General features: G+C 36.7%; 1 long non-coding RNA gene across 3 annotated transcripts in view; it reads left to right on the top strand.

Annotated features, from left to right (window-relative positions):
• Positions 1–22,031, top strand: part of LOC129136062 (uncharacterized) — a 53,366-nt gene that overhangs the window by 9,324 nt on the left and 22,011 nt on the right. The window contains exon 2 of one of the 3 annotated variants that reach the window (XR_010150234.1): positions 5,372–5,478. The exons of the other annotated variants lie outside the window; for them this stretch is intronic. This is a non-coding gene — a long non-coding RNA (uncharacterized LOC129136062). The remainder of the gene's footprint in view (positions 1–5,371; positions 5,479–22,031) is intronic. 3 annotated transcript variants of the gene reach the window in all.

Below are 22,031 nucleotides of genomic sequence, written 5' to 3'. Positions count from 1 at the left end.
TTTGGAAGAATCCATCTGGTAATAGCGTGAGAAAAGGTAGAGTGAGAGCTGTGGCTGTTATCGGTTGAGTAACTGTTCAAGTTCGAGGTGCTGAGGATTTGCCTGAGGCAGAGGAGGGGTGGGTCCTGAAAGCATTTTTTGTTTAGATGAGAGAGGAAGGAGGCTAGGTTAACCATAAAACCCTCGGCTTTGATGGCTGAGCGAATGGCACTGCTTCCAACTCACCTGGGGTTTGACAGGATGGGTTTGAGGGGCCTCTGTGCCATCTCTTCTACAGAGGACTGGATGGGAGTCTACTTCCTTCCACTCACCAGTGGTTTGAATTGTCAGAGGACTGATGGCCTCAGCTCTGGTCCTGGCTCCTTCCTTTCCGGGTAATCCCGCCACCACAGGTGGGCGTTTCACTTATTACTCCTTTCTCACCTGCATGTGGTGAAAGCGATGCCTGCCCTAGAGGATGCTGGGAGGAGTAATGCAGAGGTGGCTGTGAAAGGCCACACAATACTCGGGTCCTGATGAGCAGCATCACTTCTGTGATGGCTGTCATTTTCTCTGTTCAGCCGTTTTCAAGAGTGTTAAGAAATAGCGGGGCTCTGTCCCAAGATTCCCCTTTCTTTGTAAAGCCTAAGAAAGCAGATGCTCCGGATAAGCAGAGACAACTCAGCATTTCTGAGGGTTTGTGGGTTTGAGTCAACATTATTCTAACACCTTTTAGTGCACTTAATAATTAAGCTTACAGTAGGTAGCAGACAATGGCATCGAGCTGGGTGTGGCTTCGGAGCCAGCCGAGTCCTTTCTTGAAGCTCTACAAAAGCCTCTATGATATTTCTCCTCACCTTGGAAATTTTTAAATAGTTTAAACATTTAAGCAGATTTTAATGTTTTCTATTTAAAAAATGGAAGGAATAAAAAGGCCACAGTAGAATCTTCAGGAAAGACAGTGGTTGCAGTTCTGTACATGTGAAAGTCAAAAAGTGGCTAAGAAAAAGATGCTCCGCCTGCCACTACTAAAAAGAAAAAACGTTTGCCATAAGCCACCATGACTCAGAGTTCACAGATGGGAAGAAACAGATAAATTAGAGCAAAGTTCCTGAAAGTGTTCTGTGACTGATACTGCTTCCTATAAGTGACTGGAAAGAGCTAGTGCTGATTTGAGTAGACATTGGTTCTTCTAGAAGAGCCAGAAAGTTTCACATGGATTTTTTTAATGTTGGAAAAACCAGGCAGGAGAACAAAAAAAGGAGAAAAATTCTTTCCCCCCTTCTTTTAATATCGTTTTCAGTAGCACAATGCATTTAAAGTAAGGCACAGTTTCCTCAGAGTAATATGGCCTCAGGACATGATTTAGATGGAAAATTTAAGTAAGATTAATGCAATTTATTATCCGACAGGATATCCCTACAAGCCACACTATTTGGCTGAATTTTAGATTCCCAATCTAATATTTCAGATGAGATTTCCAGATGGGTGTCTTATTCCTCTATTAGTTTAGTCAGGGTGATATAGAGTTTGTAAAATAGGAGAGGTTAAACTAGTTTTAACACTTGATTAATCATTGAAATTACTTTGTTACTGTTTGAATTCACTGACTTTTGTTTATTAAGTAACTCCCTAAGACCCAAAGCCAACACAAACTAGAGGCACCTTTCCAGCTTTGCTAATTTATTTGATGACTTCTTCAAAGGAAATTTTTTAAAAAGTAGTAAATTTATGGTTACATTGAAAGGCTGCTCAATGCTTGCCCTTTGCCTTGCTAAAAAGTAAAGTGTGGGTTTATAAGACTGGGGGAAAATGTACACACACACACACGTACGCGCGCACACACACACACACACACACCCCATATTCCAATTTCCTGGAACATTATGGGGCAGATAAATCTTTAAAACAAATTGGATGAATAATTATCAGAACCTTTGCCACTTCTATCAAGAAACAGACAGATAATATAGAAACCGTCTGAGGTGACAAACCACACATATATTCTGCCATTTTATAATCTGCTAGCAGGTCTATTAAGGGAGGTAGATTCTAGTGCACCTGGCAAGGCTGCTTTGAATGATGGGATGAGCTGAGTGAAAGGGCCATAGACAGCAAGACTCAGTGCTTAGCGTGGAGTGAAGGGGGAGGAGGGCTGATTCCAATATGGGACAAAGCTCCAAACCAGAAATTTTTGGGGGGATATGAAAATTTCCTGAAGTCTGGGTTTGTTAAATTGATTACAATCTCTTTTCACAGACCTATCAGGAGCAAACTAGTGAGTTGAAGACATAAATTTGAATTCCAGAGTCTCCTACTAACCCAACTCATAAATGAATTCCTAAATGCTGACTGAGCCAGAAGACCCAGCATTGGAAAACCACTTGGCAGGAATCATTAGTTTCAAAATGAGATGAACTGCTCTATTTAGCCCTCATTCAAAACTTTACAGAAATGCCAGATTTCCATAAACACAGGTTTCCTTGAATTTCCAGGGCTCTGATTAACTGGTGGATGAGGGTGCCTCACAAATACAGATTTGTATGCAATATTCAGCTTGGAGGAGATTGGAGGTTGGAAACCAACACAAAGTATTCCCTCTCCTTTCTAATGTTAACTCTTCCTTGTTTTTCAGAAAACTTTTGTTGTTGTTGTTATAAGGAGTTTGGACAATTAAGAATTAGTCTATGGTTTAAAGACATAGTTATAGATCATATTCTTGTCATTTATGTCATCATCTGTTAAGCTTTTTATGACTGATTGACAACCCACTGCTTTATAGTGTGGCTTTATTGCCCCAAAGGAATGAGAGAATTGAAAAATACACTTCTGTCTCTGCTGAAAAAGTCATAAAGTTGTGGCTTCTGCTAAGTAAAGAGATTGCTTGCAAAGAGATATTTTCTTTTTTAAATGTGTTTTCATTTTTTTTCTTTCTGCCATTTTTCTTCATTGATACTGGCACATTAGATAGAGTACCTAACATTGGTACAACATAGATCTATAGAGTTAAAACTTTTGGTGGTTGCATATTTTCGGCTTCCATGTTCAAGTCAATAAAGCAAAATAAATTTGAAGGGTAAATAGCCAATTTCTGTATTCTGAAAAGCTATTTCCTTCCAAGGGAGTGAGTTTGGAGCCGGACTGACTTGAGTTATCACATGGATTCCATTGCCTCTGCGGGCTTTTCCTGTATTTTGTTCGATGCCTGTCATTTGTCCATGGGGATTTTAAACACAAGAGATCATGCAAGAGGAAAATACTAGTTCAGTTAGTTAAAATGCTGAACAAAGTTGAATCGTTTGTTTTTTGCGGAAGGACTAAAATGTGTTCAAACAGCAGGTACATTAGTTCTAGGTTGAAGTTTAACTTACAACAGAAATAAGCCCCACAGTTATCAACATGTTTGATACCAGTTTTAACCTATTTCTGGGTGGTAGAAATTCATACGCTTGACACAATGAATTGAATCTTACAGGAGGGTCTCCAGAATTTGAGCTTCCAGTTATAGAAGGAAATGGTATAAAAGTCATCTTTAGGCCAAATGTGGTGGCTCACGCCTGGAATCCCAGCACTTTGGGAGGCCAAGGTGGGCGGATCACGAGGTCAGGAGTTTGAGACCAGTCTGGCCAACATAGTGAAACCGCGTCTCCACTAAAAATACAACAACAACAACAACAAATTAGCCAGGTGTGCGGGTGTGGTGGTGCATGTAATCCTAGCTACTCCAGAGGCTGAGGCAGGAGAATTGCTTAAACCAGGGAGGCGGAGGCTGCAGTGAGCCAAGATCATGCCACTGCACTCCAGCCTGGGTGACCGAGTAAGACTACGTCTCAGAAAAAAGAAGAAAAAAAAAAGTCCCATCTTTAGACAGGGCAAGATATAGGTTTTTCTTTAGGCCACAGGATAGCATGAGCATTCCTGAAGTCAGAAAGCTATAGATTTAGCCCCAGAATGACGGAGCAGCAATTTTTGTAGCCATTTATTCAAGCAGGACAGTTTCAAGACATTCATTCTAGATTTGTCATGACAGTAATTCCACTTATGCAGTGTTTGACCAAGGCTTTGTCTGTAGTTCCTGGTAAGCAACTTAGAACTAGATCTGCCTCCTCCCCCTCCTCCTCTCTTCTTCTTCATCATCATTATCGTCATAATCATCATTACAATCTTTTCAGTCCTTAGTGATTAACTTAGAGATTAACCAAGGCAAAAAATAATTTAGGCTACTTAGCGATTTTCTTCCTCCCTTCCTTCTCTTTTATTCCTCTTTTCTTTCTCTTTCTCCTTCTTCTTCTTCTTATTCCCCTTTTGTGAGTCAGTTCTGTGAGATTTATTCCAAGAGCCAAAAACCAAGGTAAGATTTCAGAAATAGGCCTTCTAGAAGCCCACACAAATGTGTACATGTGAGGAGCTTGGTTCCAGTGGGATAAGCAGATGCAAATCCAATTGGTAAGCTGTCTTGGATCTGGCTATCTTATGAAATTTCTGGTATTAGTTATTTGAGACTCCTATCACCTTGCAAAAATCCCGAGAAATCCCATTCCTCAGTTGGACAGAATGAGGTGCCTTAGAAATCCCATTCCTTGTTTGGACAGAAAGAGGTGCCCTAGGTGTCAATTACTATCTTGACAAATCTGGAATGAAAGTCTTGAAACTATCCTCCTTGAAAAAATGACTACAAAAATGGCTGCTTAGCCATTCTTGGGCTAAATCCACATCTTTCTGACTTCAGGAATGCCCATGCTCTCCTGTGCCCTAAATGAAAACCCATATCTTGCCCTTCTAAAGATGATCTGTATGTCACTCCCTTCTATAACTGGAAGCTGAAAGTTTGGAGAACCTCCTGTAAGAATTGAATTCATTTAGTTAAGCATATGAGCTTCTACTATTCAGAAATAGGTTAAAACTGAAATTAGTAGAAAAAACTGGAGATTTTGTGTAAGGACAGAAAAAATATAGATGATACTGGGTGAAAAAGGGACAAGAAGTGAAAATGATAAGAAGACAGCAGAATCCACTCAATGGTAAGTCTGAATTTCCCACTTCACACTATGGGCAAGATTCATTTGTATTATAGGAACAGGAGCAGGAGGCTTTGACAACTGAGATCTTCGATCATGAGTGTTGTGAATGCAGACGGGGTGAGTTTCTATATGAATGCACTTTCCTGTGACTTGATAATTATTCTGTGGAGTCTAGCATGCCTCAGATGTTCAAACCTCTTCCCTCCCTTGGAGTGTGGCATCAGATGCTGCCTGCCAGCAACTTGCAGATGACAATCTGCCCCTTGTCTTTTCCTGGGATCTTGCAAGAAGGAACTACTTCCCTACACTGTGGGTCAAGCATAGTAGTTCTTTACCATCACTTGTTCGTTAAATATTTTTTTTGCTTCTAGGTTTTGTACTCCAGGCACTGTGCTAGGCACCAGGACTATAATACAACTTGTGATCTATAGAGGAGTCAGACAATTACCCAGGCATCCCAAAGAAATGTCAATTGCAAGTAAGCAAATTCTGTGAAAGCAAAATACACAGCACACAACACTTCACCATGGATTTAACCTGGTCAGGAAGGTCTGGAATATGATGACAGAGCTGTCTGAAGTTTGGGTAGGAATTAACTAGTTGAAGAGGGGAATTAGGAGGTTCTGGTTAGAGACCTGGGTTGTACAAAAGCACGTGTGTTCTCTCAGCCAAAACCATACTGGGATTTCTGTGGAGGTATAGAGGGAGTGGGGAGAGTGTCCCTTTCATGGCTTCTGGACTGAAATCTATCACTTGGGTCTTGAAAACTCTTTTGTCACCTGTGCTCCAAGTCTCACATGGCCTCTCAGGTAAAGATTGCTTTACCCTCTTTGTCTAATCTTTCAATATACTTCTCATTCTCCCTGCCCCTGCCACCAGTCAGTGTAAGGCGGGGCAGGGCAGAAACATAAAGAGCCAGCAAACATGTCTTTGTCTTTTTTCTTTCATGTCCCAAGGGAATAAATCTCTTTCTTCCTCCAGACAAACACCACACAACACGCCTCATGTATATCATTTTAAGCTACAGAAATATGGAATCTTCAGTGAAGTTTACCGTTGGGGCCACTCCCACCTTAACCTGGTATGGCCACTTTAAGAAGTCATCACTTCCCCATTATGGAACCTACCAGGCTCAACTTTTTTGTTCTTATTCCTTCACTTTTCGATTTGATCTGTTCTATTGTTTATTTCCTAGTAGCTTCAGTTCCTCTAAAATTCTGACTCCCTACCCCAGAACCCACTCATATAGCCTTGAGTAACATACTCTTCTCTTTGATCCATAGGCCTGGATCCCTTTTTTCCTGGAGGCTGTTCTGAAGGTGGCACCCTACCTGCTCACCTTTTAGTGTACCTGGGCACCCATGCCTCCATATGGTGACCCTCAAATCATACTGTATGAAGAGCAGCTGTTTTGTCAACTATTTTTTAATGAGATTTTTTTTTTGCTTTGGTTTAAAAAATAGCATATATTTGCATTAGAAAATTAGAAATACAGAAGAAACAGAAATATAAAAGAATTACCTATAACATGCAAAAATGACTAGTACAAATGTTTTTGTTTTTTTACAGTATGTGAACATATTGTGTGTTTATATTAATATCCATAGTATTTATTTTTGCCTACATATTTTACTTAACATAAGTAGTAAGCATTTCCTATGTTAGTCAAATTATTTGTGGACATTATTTTTAATGACTATTAATGTTATTACTCTACAGCTTGCCGAATAAGTCTCCTATTATATGTCATTTTGGGTCCTAGCAACATTTTTGTGTTTAAATCCTTGTAGCAGTTTTGACTGATTTCCTTAAGATAGAGTCCAAGAAGAAAAATAATTTGCTTGTTTGTTTATCATTTGGTACTTTCTTTTATGTTAATGTCCTTGGGGCTGATAATTCAGAACCACGAATAAATATGATTCTTGTCTTTGAGGAAATTGTAGCCTTGTGCTAGGTTAAAGAATAGGCACATTTTAAAGTTCTCGATACACATTTTCAAAGTGCTTTTCAAAAATTTGTATCAATTCATCCTTCTACTATAAGAGAAAATCTGTTCTGGGTTGTTTTTCTGGTATATCTTCCTATTAAGAACTTGTTCTCCCTCCTGCTTTGTGACTCACATGGAGTTGCCACTGCATGCTATCATCTCCATCCCTTAGAGCAACCTATTAGAGAACTTACTCTCTGGAGTCCCAAAAGAGAAACAACAACAACAACTCAGCAATTCATCTGGGGTCAGCGTGTTACCCAGTCTGGGCCATTGGAGATTTTTTTAAAGGGAAGTTTCTCTTATTTTCTTCAAAATTCTGAGCTGTGAAGAGGACCACTGGAAAGTTCAATCTATTTATGGTTTTTAAAAAAACTGTTATTATATATATTTAAGTATATGTCATGTTTCCACACATATATACATAGTGAAATGATCACTGCAATCAAGCTAATTAGAATATCCCCCATCTCGCATAGTCAACTTTGTGTGTGAAAAGGGTTCAGTGCTTCCCTCTCCACTCTTCATCTCCCCTTTAAAAAAGCAGAGATGAATGGAGAGGGAAAGGTTGAACAATGGTTATGTGGTGGGATGGCTGGGATTCACCTGAGAGTTAAAACCAGCTAGTTCTACCCGTATGTTTTTCACTTAGATAAGCCAACAAATTAATTTCTTTTCCTCTATTCTTCTTGTCTTCTTTCCTGCCTCTTTACCTGTCTCCCTTCCTTCCTCTCTTCCCACTCTCTTTCTTTCCTTATTTAAATTGGTTTGAATTGAGTTTCTGACACTAATGGAGAGTCCTTATTGTGCCTTCACATTATTTTTATCAAACCGGAAAATGTTAATGACATAAAACAATTACTGTTTGGACAAGGAAAATTGTATTTCTTTCCTTGAAATTTCTACACACATACACATTTGTGCTTGTTAGTGAGGCTAAGCATTTTCCCCCTTATTTGTGAATTATATATTCAATGTTTTGATCCATTTATCAAATAAATTCCTTAGTTTAAAAAATATTTGCAGGTGCGGTTATTATGGAAAGCAGCATGAAGTTTCCTCTAAATATTAAAAATAGAATCACCACATGACTCAGCAATCCCTCCTCTCTCTATATTTTTAAAGGAAATGAAATCAGCACTTCATGGAACTATCTCCACTCCCGGCTGGGCGCAGTGGCTCACGCCTGTAATCCCAGCACTTTGGAAGGCCAAGGCAGGTGGATCACGAGGTCAAGAGATGGAGACCATCCTGGCCGACATGGTGAAACCCTGCCTCTACTAAAAATACAAAAATTATCTGGGTGGGGAGGCACATGCCTATAATCGCAGCCTTTCGGGAGGCTGAGACAGGAGAATCGCTTGAACCTGGGAGGCGGAGGTTGCAGTGGCTGAGATCGCACCACTGCAGTCCAACCTGGTGACAGAGGGAGACTCCATCAAAAAAAAAAAAAAAAAAAAAATATCTCCACTCTTATAGTCATGGAAGCATAATTAACAATAACCAAGCTATGAAATCAATGTAAGTGTCCATCAGTGGATGAGTGGATAAATAAAATGTTACACACACACACACACACACACACACACACACACACACAGTGGAATTTCATATAGCCTTAAAAAAGAAGATGATTTTGTTATTTATAACATGCCTGAATGTGGAGGACATTAGGTTAAGTGAAATAAGCCAGAAAGAAAAATACTGCATGATCTTACTTATATGTGGAATCTAAAAACGTCAAGTACAAAAAAGCAAAAAGTAGAATAGTGGTTGCTGGGATCTGGGGCTGAGATTATGATGGGCAAATGGGAAGAAATTGAGTGCAGAGTTTTGATTAGGATCAGTAAGTCTAGAGAGCAAATGTACAGCATGAAGACTATAGTTACTACTGGGTTGTATACTGGAAATTTGCTAAGAAAGTAGGTTGTAGGTTCTCTTACCATACACACATATACAGGTAACTATGCAAGATGATGGATATTCTAATTAGCTTGACTGTATAATCATTTCACTATGTATGTGTATGAAAACATGACATACACCTTAAATATATATAATAACATTAAAAAAACCCAAAATCTTGAAAAGATTATTAAGCTTTCCAATGCCCAAGAAAAGGAAGAAAAGAAAAAGAAACTGCCACAGCTTATTTTAAAAATAAAAGTGGGCTCTCTTTCTAAAATATTAGTTTTATAGTACCTTATATAGTAACCAAAATATTTTTAAATATTCTGATGCTATTATAGTATAATGATTCTTTAATAATTTTGTAGATTTCACTTTACTGAACAAAGCCCTAAGCAAAAACATTGAATATAACAAAAACTTGCATAAGTTTATATCATACTGAAGACATATATGCTATAGATTTGTAGAAATACTTCCCACTTGGTTACTTGCTTATGTTATGAGTTTTTACCTACAGAAATTTGCTTTTTTTCTTGTAAAATTTAAATTAATTTCTTTAGTATGTTTTCCTACTGCTTTAAAACTTCAGAATTCCTTTTTTCATAGAACTTTTCTTTCTATTTTCACTTAGAAACATTCAGAACTTATGTTAGTGTGTGATTTGAGGTGGTTTTTATGTTGACTTTGTTTCCTACCTTGTTAGCTATTTTTTCTATGCCATTGTGGAATAATCTGTTAATTTTCAGTGGATTCATAATGCCTTTAAAAAATAAGGTTGTGTTCTCAGAGGTGATAAATTTTATTTATTTATGATGTTCCATCTATGTTAAGGCTATTTGTAAGTCTATGTGTATGGTAGGATTTTAGTTCTACACTGCATCTTACACAGGTTAGTAAAATATAGCACATTTATTAATTATTTAGAGTATAGGATTACGTACTGATAAGTACAAACTATTGAGCCTTCCCATGTCCTAGGCACTTTGCTGAATTTTAATCCTTATCACAACTCAATGGGATAGATACTGTTGTCATCTTTTGTAGACATGGGTTTATTATTGCTATTTTAAAATGAATTAGCAAATTCAAATTTCAAAAATTCTATTTTTATTTCTAATAATGTAAATATTGATAAATAAAATTTATATAAACAAATATTTTGATGTACTCAGTAACCCATAAGAGTATATAAGAGCCCTGAAATGAAAAAGTTTGAGAACTGCTTATAAGCCCTATATAATTATTAGGTATTAATATCATTATTAATTTTTGAATCTTTATTCAACTATAGTTATAAAATGAACTTCATATATGTAAGTGTATACTTTGATGTGTTTTGACATATGTATATTATAATGAAACCATCATCATAATTAAGATAACAAACATATCCATCACTCTCAGAGTTTCCTAATGCCTCTTTGTTATTCATCTCTCTCTCTCCAGGGTCCCCAAATTGAGGTAACCAATGATCTTCTTTCCATCAATATAGAGTAGATGGCACTTTCTAGAATTTGATATAAATGGAATCTACACTCTGTTGTGACCATATTTATTCAACTCAGCATAATTTTGGGAATTATCTATGTTGCTATGTGTATCATGAGTTTGTTCCCTTTTATTGCTGAGTAGTATTTCATTCTATGGATATACCACAATATATTTATCCATTCACCTATTGGTGAACATTTCAGTTATTTCCAGTTTTTGGCTATTATAAATCTGCTATGAACATTTACATATAAGTTTTGTGTGGATATATTTTTTATTTATCTTGGATAGATATTGAAGAATGGAATGGTTGAGTATTATAAGTGAATGTGTAGTTATTTAAGAAACTGCTAAAATATTCTCCAAAGTGGTCATAAAATTTTACATGCCCTAAATTACCACCAGTAGTGTGTGAAAGTTTCAGTTGTTCCGCATTCTTGCTAATATTTGCTATGGTGAATTTTAAACATTTTAGCTATTTTAGTGAATGTGTAGTGTGATTTTGTGATGTTAATTTGCATTTCCATGTGTTTATTTGCCATACATATACCTTCTTTGGTGACATATCTGTTCAAATCTTTTCCCCATTTTAAAAATTGGTTTTTTTTCTATTTTTAAGTTGTAAGAGTTCTTTACATCTAGACACCAGCCCTTTATTGGACATAGATCTGCAAATCTTATCTTTAGCCTATGGCTTGCTTTATATTTCATTAATAGTGTCCTTTAAAAAAATTATTATTATTTTTTGTAGATACAGGGTCTAGCTTTGTTGCCCAGGCTGGTTTCAAACTCCTGGCTTCAAGTGATCCTCCTACCTTGGCCTCTAAAATTGTTGGATTACAGGCATGAATCATCGTACCTAGCCATTAACAGTGTCTTTTGAAGAACAATAGTTTTTAATTTTTATTAAGTCCAACATTATAGATATCATAAATTAAAAAGAATAGATACCTATGATTACAAATGGTGTCTTTCGTGCCCTATTTAAAAACTGTTTACCAAATCCAAGATCACTGAGGTAGTCTCATTTGTTTTCTTTTAGGATTTTTATAGCTTGAAGTTTTACCTATAAGTCTTTGAAAATTTGGGGTTAATTTTTATATATTGGGTAATGATTGACATTTCTATATATTCTTGACTCTCTATTTGATCTGTTTGTCTATCTTGATGCCAATGCCACACTGTTTTGATTACTGTAGATCTATAGTAAGCCTTGAAATAAGATAGCGTAATGTTCTGTCTTTATTCTTTTTGTTTCAAAGCTTTTTGGTTATGCTAGGGCCTTTGAATTTCCATAACAATTTTAGAATCCACTTGTCAATTTGCACAAAATATCCTGTTGGAATTTTGATTGTGAGTGCATTGTATATAGTAGAGATAATCTATATCATAGATATTATCTTATTTGTCAGAATTTGCCAGCAAACATTCTCTTATTAGCCTTTTAATATCTGTAGGATCTGTAGTGATATCCCCTCTCTGATTCTTGATGTTGATGGTTTACATTTTCTCACTTTTCCCCCTAGATCTTTATAAAATTTGTGGATATTCTCAAAGTTCTAGCTTTCAGTTTAATTGATTTTCTACATTATTTTTCTGTTTTCTGTTTCATTGGTTTATGTTCTTATTTTTATTTTCTTTCTTCTTTTATTTTGTATTTATTATTTTTTCTTGTTCCTTAAAGTGAAAGTTAGAGTAACTGATTTGAGACTTCTTTTCTAACAAAAGTATTTAAAATTATACATCTCCCTTTGAAAGTACCACTTTAGTAGTATCCCACACATTTTGGTATATCCTGTTTTCCTTTTTATTCCATTCAAAATACTTTCTAATTTTTCATTGATTCTTCCTTTTGATGCATTAGTTATTTAGAAATGTCTTATTACATTTCCAAATATCAGAAAATTTTGTAAAGATTTTTATGTTACTGATTTCTAATTTAATTCCATTGTGGCCAAATGACATATTTTATATAACTTGAATCTTTTTAAATCTATGGTGACTTTTCGTATGGATTAGAACAGATTTATCTTGGTAAATGTTCTTGGTGCACTTGGAAAGAAATTGTGTTTTGCTGTTGTTGGGTAAAGTGTTCTATAAATGTTAATTAGGTAAAGTTGTTTGAAAAGTTGTCCATTTCCATATTCTAGTAACTTTTTGTCTATTCATTCTATCACTTATTGAAAGAGATGTTGAAATATATGAAATATATGTAGATTTATCTATTTCTCCTTTTACTACTCTGAGTTTTTGCTTCACATATTTAGAATTTTTATTACTAGCTGCCTAAACATTTAGGATTTCTATGTCCCCCTGATAATTTTAGTACTTTTTCCTTATGAAATGACCCCTTTTATCTTTTATCATATTTCTTACTTAAAAATCTACCTTGTCTGATATTGAAATAGCCACTTCTATTTTCTTTAATTTGTACAATTATATATATATATTTAAATCCTCTTATTTTAATCTATCTGTGTCTTTATATTTTAATTTATTTCTTCTAGTAAGTTGTCTTTGTTTTCTTTGTTTTGTGTTTGTTTGACTTCCAATCTGACAATCTCTGCCTTTTCCTTGATATGTTTGTTATTTACATTTAATAATTATTAACATAATTGAGATTTGTTTTTACTTGTCTTATCTGTTTGCTTTTCCACTCTTTCATACCTTTTCTGCCTTATTTTAGATTAGTTGCATATTTTTTAGATTCTATCTTTTGTTGTCTTATTAGTTATACCTTTTTGTTTTGTATTTTTAATGGCTGCTTTATGGTTTGTCATGTATATCTTTAACCTAGTACAGGCTGCCTTTAAGATATAGTATACATTTCATATAAACTACAAGAACTTTACAAGGGTATGCCCATTTTTCCCTTCCTCACCTTATTATTACTATTGTCATACAGTGTACTTCTGCATATGTTATAGGTCCAATGATACATTTAAAAGTGATACTTAAATAGCCAATTTTAAAAAAGAGATAAGTCCTTTATGTTTAAACCCACATCTTGTATTTCTTGTGCTCTTTGCTCCTTTCTACATTCAAGTTTCTAGTCGCTATCCTTTTATTTCTTCCTGAATGGCTTTTTTCCCCACATTTCTTGTAGTGTAATTTTCAAGCAATGAATTCTTTTAGATTTTGTGTGACTAAGAAGGTCTTTATTTCATGTTTGTTTTTGAAAGATATCTTTTCTGGATATAGAATATTAAGTTGATTGTTCTCTTGCCTTCCCTTCCTACCCTAGCACTAGGTTTTTAAAAGATGTCACCTCACTGTCTTCTGGTTTGCATGGCTTCTGACAAGAAATCTGCAATTTTTATCTTTTTTACTCTGTATGTAATATGTCTTTTTTTTGATGGCTTTTTTTAAAGATTTTTAGTTTGTTATACATTTTAAACCATTTGATATGATATGTGTTGCTGTAATTTTCATTTCTTTTCTGCTTGACATTTTCTGAACTCTTTGGATCTGTGTATTTATAATTTTCATCAAATTTGGAAATGTTTTAGTGATCATTTCTTAAAATATTTTGTTCTTTGTTTATTTATCCTTCTCTAGAACTCTAATTATATATCTCTTAGGTCACTCCATGTTGTCCTACCACTAACTAATAACTAGTTATTTGCTCATTTTCTTCTGCAGTGTTTAATCTGTTTTCAATTTCATTATTTTTTTTTAATATCAGGCATTATATTTTTCATCTTAGAACTTCAATTTGGGTCTTTATAATATTTTCAATAACTATCTTTCCATAACCATCTTCTGAAATCTTTATAAATATCTTCAGTAAGTATCCCTATTATATTCCTGCTTTCTCCTGCCATTTTAAACATATAAAGTCTAGATGTAATAGCTATTTCATATTTGTATATAGTGATTTTATTATCTGTGCCCTTTCTTGATCTGTTTCTATTAATTGATTTTATTCCTTATTATGGATTTTATTTTCCCATTTCTCTGCATGCCTGGCAATGTTTTCATGGGACGCTAGACGTGTGAATTTTACATTATTGGATCCTGGATTTCATTTTTAAAATATTCCTTCAAATATTTTGACATTTGGACTGGTATACACATAAGTTACTTGAAAATAGTTTGATCCCTTTATGGCTTGCTTTGAACTTTGTTACATGACAGATGTCAGTCTATGGCTAACTTGGGCCCAATTCTGAGTCAATACTCTTCTGAGAACTCTATCTAATACCTCTTATGTTATGAGGCCTTTCCACCATGGCTAGTGGGACTGCTGACTATTTTGAGACTGCATGAGCCCTGGAGATTGTTCTGCCTGCTTTTTCTACTTGTTCTTTCCCTGGCCTTGATACTTTTTTCATATGTTTTTACTGATAAGTCCTTAGCTAAAGGCTCAAAGGGAACTTGCATATTTCCAGGACTCTCTCTCCCTGGGCACTCTTCTTTCTTTAGTACTCTTCTCTGTGAACTCTAGCTACCAAGGACTCTTTGAACTTTGAACCCTGTCTTCTCAACTCAAATGAAATTACCAGTCACCAGGTTCCATTTAGCTCTCTCTTCCTGGATTACACCCTGTACACTCTTTATGGGCAGTAATCTGAAGCACTCATAGGGCTCACTTAGTTTGTTTCCCATGTTTCAGGGATCACTGTCCTATACTGCCTGTTGTCTGAAAACTGCTGTTTTACATATTTTCCAAGTTATTTCATTAAGTAAAAAGGATCATTCTAGTCTCTTACTTTCTCATGCCAGAAGTGGAAGCGAGCAATATAATTTTAATTATTACTCTATTAGTAAGCTACTTATAATACTATATTTGCTCATAATTTGTTCCTTCATTTACATATTTACAGACCATTATTGATATCTACTCTGTTCTAGATTCTGTATTAATTACTGCAAACAATTCAGGGGTCACTTTATCTGCCCCCAATGGAGTGGCAGTGTAGTGACAAGGAATATTTACATACAAATAATAACAAAACTAAGCTCTGGTAAATTTTTTAATAGTCACCAATTCTTATTCCAATGTGCATATTACTTTGCAATGTGACCTTGGCACTCCACTTCACTTTTCATCCTTAAATCTGGACTAGGCTTCTGAAGTGGAAATGGTATCATGTGAGTTTTGCAGCCCAAGCCTCAGGAGACCTTGAAGCTTCCACTTTCACCCTCTTGTAATGCTATACTGAGATCTCCATGTAAGGACATCAGGGTGACTTAATGGAGGATATAAGGTCACCTAGAAGAGAATCAAGGCCACCTAGTCAGTAGCCATCGACAACTTCTAGACCAGCAGACCCTCCAGTTGAGTGCAACTTCAGAAGTGAGCCTGGAGAAGATCAGCAGAAGGGCATCACAGCCAATCTACAGGATCACAAAAAATAATAAATTATTTTTCTTAAGCCACTGAGTTTTGGAGTCTAACTGAAAAAAAGCATTGCTATGTCCTCCCAGGAAATGTCTACAATAGCTCCACCCACAGGAATAGCTGCCATCTGTGATATTTGAGGCATTTGTTTTTCAGGCCATTCATTTAATGCTCAATGCATATTATTATTATTTTTTTTGCCATGGGCCACATAATCTATCAGATTTGTCTCCTTGACTAAGTCAGGAGCTTTTTAAGGCCTTTTTCATCATTGCATTCCCCATGCTTTGGCAGGAGTGGTAGTTAAAAAAAAATTGATGACATTGATAAAAATTTTTTTTAAATTATATTTCAACCAACTTATGAACTATCCTGGGCAGTTTGGTACAATAGATCCTATAAACACTTATGGGGATCCTATGAAGGGTTATGCACTGCGCTTTCAGAAACGTTAGTATTGTTGTTGTTAGTATAATCATCATAATTATTATTATTTAAATGATCACAATAACTTTATAAGGAAGTTATCTTTATCTTTATTTTATAGTTACAGTATTTGAGACTCAGAGAAGTGAAATCTTTGTTTGAAATACACACAATTCATAAGTGGCAGAGCTGAGATAAAAGCCCAGGATTTGCCTCTTTGTAATAGCTTCTCAGAAATAGGCAGGCAGGTAAGATGACTGTTACGTCATCTCTGCTGGGGAGGCCAGTTGGAATGAAGGCACTGTAGGGCCCCTTCCTTCTTGGATCTTGGAGGAACATGTGTTACAGGAAATAAGAGTTAACAAAGGGCAGCTGAGGAGTGGGGTGTAAGGCCACACTGCATTCAGACAACAGCCCTCCTCAGTCATCACAGCCTGCTTTCCTGGGGAGGAGCAGTGTTGGACTGACGTTACCCTTATTTATGACCGTTTGACTTCTTTTCTTACTGAGCCCCATGGCATAGTCTCAGGCAGCAGCAACACAAGGTCATCCAGTGGCATGCTTTCCAGCCAATACAGGGAGATCATTTGGGGTAAAGAGGATCACTGGCTGGAAAAAGTGGGCTATTTGGACACAATGCTTTGGGTGTTCTTGATGCAATTGCACTACGAATATGAGGTTCCTGAGACCTTCTGGGAGAAAGCAATTTGGATTGTCCCCATGAGGGAGATGCAATATTAAAATGACAGAAATATATATGAGATTTTAAAAAAAAATTATAGTTTTCCATTTAGAAAAGATCCAGGATCTTTTAAGGCACATGTAGAAATAAATATAAAAGAAAAATGGAAAGAAATGGAGGAGAGGGAAGTGGCCATAATTTTCAAAAGCATGAAGAATTTAGTTGAGTGGCTGCAGAAAAGTTTATTGATTCAATTAATGATAATAATAATGTTAATTATAACTAATGTATATTGAGAACTAACTTTGTACCAGGTGCTATGTGAAACCTCTGGTTTAATAGTGGTAAAATTTTAAAAAGAGCCAGATATGTCTTTGCTCATAAAATTTGCAATCTAATGGAAGGAGACATACTTTAAACAATAAAATACATAATTCCAAGTTATTATACAGCTATGAAGAAAGAATGGGATGCTATGATTAAAAATATAATGGGGAACATGTAAATTGGATTAGGGGGTCAGGAAAAGCTTCTCTGAGGAAGTAAGATTTGACATGAGCCCTAAAGCCTTGGAGACCAGAAAAAATAGATCCAATGGAAACAGTCTGGATTTGTGGTGGACATAAGAAAAAGACATTAAAATGCTAGGAGATAAAGTTCTGGCATGGCTTTCAAATGGTTTGGTTAAGAAGCTTCTAGCCCTGCAAGTAATTGCAAACAGTGAGAAGACTTATCTGAAATCAAGCAGCTAGAAAAGATGACTTCTCCATGTCGCCTGTAGAGATGGGATTCCACAGCCCTGACTGATCTCCATTCAGGACAAATGGAATGCAAGGACAGGTAACAAACCATTGATTATGAGAGGCTGCCAGGGTCATCCTCTCACCTCCTCAAGGTGGCTTTATACAATACTATGTTTTATACAACTCTAGTGGCAGTATTTATATTTTCTGTAAAACAAGGCTTAATTCCCAAACATTTAAAAATCTGTCCTCCAGGAAACATTTTAAGAACCACCAAAGAGAACTAGGCAGGCTGCACTGACCAGCCCAATAGACCACAAACCGGGCTGATTCTGCAGTGAGTCACTAACCTCTAGCGCTCAATGTTCCCCTTGGAGGAAAGAGAACAGCCATTGCAAACTGTTGTCTGAGAACTTAATAATTAACGGTTTTGTAAAAAGTGTCACTCTGTTTCTGGCAGAGCTCTGCTCTCTTTGGCACTGGAGTGGAAGATCAGCCGGAGGGCAGGTCAGTGGCAGTCTGGAGTGATTCTCAGTGGGAACTGGCCAAGCATATAATTATATCATGAGTCAAGCTCTCTCCAGGGATGTAAAATGACCAGAGGAAAATGAAATAACATTATATCCCACATGAATAGAGGCACTGGTGGAGTAAGCTGACTCCTGAGAAAGAAAACCAGGCTAAGAAGTTTCCCAGCACTTAAATGTCTTATGACTTGTCCCTGTGTCCCTTCTTTTAAAATTAAGAGATTCTATGGGCACAATTTATGCCTTTGCCTTCAACCCAGAGGAACAAGTGACCAGAGACAATAATCCACATGGATAGATAATCTTGATAAACAAAAGGCCATTTAGCTGAAAAACTCCTTGTGTCATTTAGCTCCAAAAAAGAACTGTTTATTCAAGAAGAAATTAGACTGACAAATGTTGTGGTGGGAGTTAAAAAATATTTTTTCCTCACTAAACCACTTCCAAAGGTATATTTTTATGTGTCCAGGAATAGCAGTCTGTTTGTCTTGCTTGTGCTTGTTCCCCCTCTCGTTTCTTTTTGGTCAACATCCAAAGGAGAATTAGTCCTTTGAACAGTGGCAATGTAGTAGCTGAAGCCAAATTAGTATGAATGGTACTGGCTGCCCCTCCCAATCCCCACTGCCTCTGCTTCCCAGATGATATAATTAGCCAGGGGACTTTTGATCAGTTCATCAAAGAAAAACAGTTATGGGGCAGTCCCAGCATGGGTTATGGGGTAAGAAACATCAAAATAGGAGTGACAAGCTTTTATGATGATTTCCAAAAAGGGTTATTTTAGACAGAAAGTGCAGAAACAGAAAAATGCTCTGAGAGGGGAAGAATAAATAGAACTTGATATTTACCTCTCGTTAGTCATTAGTAATATTTTTGAAGAAAGCAAGCAGTAAGCTTGTGACAAAGCTTGGGAGATGAGGGACAGTGTCTCAAGGAGAAAGCACAGTACAGGGTGGAGTCTGTCAGATACTCTTTGGGAAGTCACTCAAGATAAATATCTAAAGTTCAGTTTCTATTTGTTCAATGTTCAATATGAACATTAAGGTTATTTACTTGGGGATGAGGAGCAAAGTGTTGAAGCAGAAAGAGGAGGAGTATTTGAAAGAGACTGGGGATTTTGATTTTATATCCACCCCTGGGAAGTGGCTGTCCATGCAGGGAAATTTTCCTTTCAGAAAGAAGTAAGCGGTGGGTGGATGAAAGGATAAAAAGGAACACATCTACACCTTCTCACCCTCAAAATAAAAATGAAGGCCACTTGGAATTACTAGTGCTCTCATGTGAATATCTCTGAAGTGATGATAGTACTAAATCAGTCAGTCAGCATTGACTGGCTGCCTGCTTGATACTTACGCAGTTCCTATAAAAAGGAACTGGAGCATGGTAGGGATTCAAAAACAAGGACCTTGTAAGAAAAAGCCTGTGGCTAATAGAGTTGTCAGTGTGTAGTGTACTACTTCCTAATGAAAGAACTGGAAGAAACTGAGCAAGTCCTCTTGCCTCTGCCTTTAAACCCTCTGCTCCAGTCCACACTGAAAATATCCTCAGTGATATTACAAGTGTTGAGAATGTGAAGTTAAATGATCTAAACGGCTCACTCAGTGGAGAGCCATCTACTTATGTCTTTTTCATCAGCCATAATTCCAACTCTCAGAGCTTCAGTTCTATAAATCTTACAAGAATTTTAAGTTTTCAAAGTCATTTACTATCGTATTTCTTAAAAGATAATTATTTCTCTTACGTTTCACTTGTCCAAAATTAGGATGCACCTTGAAATCAACTGATATGTATATTTAACCTGGAAGAAGTGTTTTCATTCCCTCTTGTACAGTTAGGAAGCCGATGAAATTAGTTTAACATCAAGGAATAAGGTGAAAGGTAAATAGACCTCTGAGGCAAGGACCTTAAGGTGTGTTATGGTCTGAATTGTGTCCCCCTGCTCTCCAAATTCATATGTTTAAGTTTTAAACCCCAGTACTTGAATATGGGGGCTTTAAGAGGTAAAATGTGGTCATTAGGGTGGGCCCTAATCCAATGTGGCTAGTGTCATTATAAGAAAATAAAATTAGGAAGGACACAGATATGCATAGAGCAAAAATCTGAAGACACAGGGAGAAGATGGCCATCTACAAGCCAAGGAGAGAGGCTCCAGGAAGAAACCAAACTTGTGTCAATCAGCTTGGGCTGTTGTAACAAAATACCACAGTCTGGGTGGCTTATCCAACAGGAATTTATTTCTCACAATTCTGAAGACTGAGAAGACCAAGATCAAGGGACTAGTGAATTCAGTTCCTCAGTGAGGTCTCTCTTCCTGGCTTGCAGATGACCATTCTCCCTGTGTCCTCGTGTGATGGAGACAAAGTTCTAGTGTCTCTCTCTCTTCTTATAAGGGCACTAATCCCGACATGAAGGCTCCACCCTTATTACCTCACACAAAACTAATAATATCCCATAGGCCCCAATGCCGTCGCATTGGAGATTAGGGCTTCAACGTATGAATTTTGGAGAGGAGCACAATTCAGTCCATGGCATACCTTGATCTGGGTCTTCTGCCTCCAAAAGTGTGAGGAAATAAATTTCTGTTGTTTAACCCACCTAGTTTGTGGTATTTTGTTATGGCAGCCCTAGCAAACTAATAGAAGGTGTTGGTTGCATACTGGAGCAGAATGAGCCTGACAGGCAGTGGGGCCAGTCGGGAGAGACCCATGGGGCTAAGAGAGGACACAGGAGGCTGTCGTAATCTGCTCAAGCTGCTATTACAAAATATCTGGGACTGGATAATTTAGAAAGAAGAGAAATTTATTTTCTCACAGTTCTAGGGACTGGGAAGTTCAAGATCAAGGTGCTGGCAGGTTCAGTGTCTCTGAAGGCTACTCTGTGGTTCCAAGATGATGCCTTGATTCTTCACATGACAGAAAGGAAAAAAGCTGAAAAAGGTACATATGAGGCCTTTTTTATAAAAGCCTCCTTTCCATTAACTTAGGCTTCACCTGCATGGTTTAATCACCTCCTAAAGACCCCCATCTCTTAGTCCTATCATATTGGTGACTACATTTCAATACAGAAATTTGGGAGGGGAGTGAACATTCAAACCTTAGTAGAGACAATAGAAAAATAAGTTCAAAATTATTCAAATGTCAAAGAATGGATTTGTCTCAGATGTCAGATCTGTCTGCAAAGAAGAACATCAGCTCCTTCTCTAACTTCATGGAAGGATGGTGGAATATTGTACCTAGATAACTGTCCTTAGTTTTGTCATTTTGCTTTGTCATAGAACATCAGCCCTTTCAGGATGCCTGCTCTATTTCCGTAACTTTGTACTGACTGGTCAGTTTTTCCTCTCATTTTACCTCATGATGGCTTTTTCTATATAAACCCAAGAAAATGGGTCAATTCTGTCAAGTCAGTTGGAAAAACAGACCATTCGGATTGGTTGATAATATCCAGGTACAATCTTAGACACTGTCCTGAAAAGAGTCTTTTTTCCATGCCCCCTTCATTTTGGAGCTGAAGTTTTTTTTCTTCTGAATATTACCTTTTAAGTATTGTCAAAAGATTATTTATAGGATCTCTGAAAAATAGCTTTGGATGCTCTTGGTAGAGGAGATGTGGTAGGGAATCAAATTAGATTGGGTCACAAGGGAAAGTGTCTGTAAGAATATGAATGGGACCCAGGGGAAATAAAAATTAAAGAGAAACCAGACTCGAGCTGCACTTTCTCTATTTTGCCAAGCTAGACTTGGATTATGTCATCATATGTAATTTCAAGGAGTGGGCAAACCAGTTTGGATAAAACAAAAAGTGATCGGATTTGCTTCCCAAAATGTAAATTGAATCATAGAGAGAAAATTTTCTTGGATGCAAAATAAATGTCCCTGATATATTCCCCCCATTATTAATTCTTATGAGCCTTATTAATTTTC

This window comes from Pan troglodytes, chromosome 1 (genome assembly GCF_028858775.2).
Source record: "Pan troglodytes isolate AG18354 chromosome 1, NHGRI_mPanTro3-v2.0_pri, whole genome shotgun sequence".
In the NCBI taxonomy this organism is placed as follows: Eukaryota; Metazoa; Chordata; class Mammalia; order Primates; family Hominidae; genus Pan; species Pan troglodytes.
Note: the sequence above shows the minus strand (reverse complement) of the source record. Positions and strands in the feature narration are given on the sequence as shown.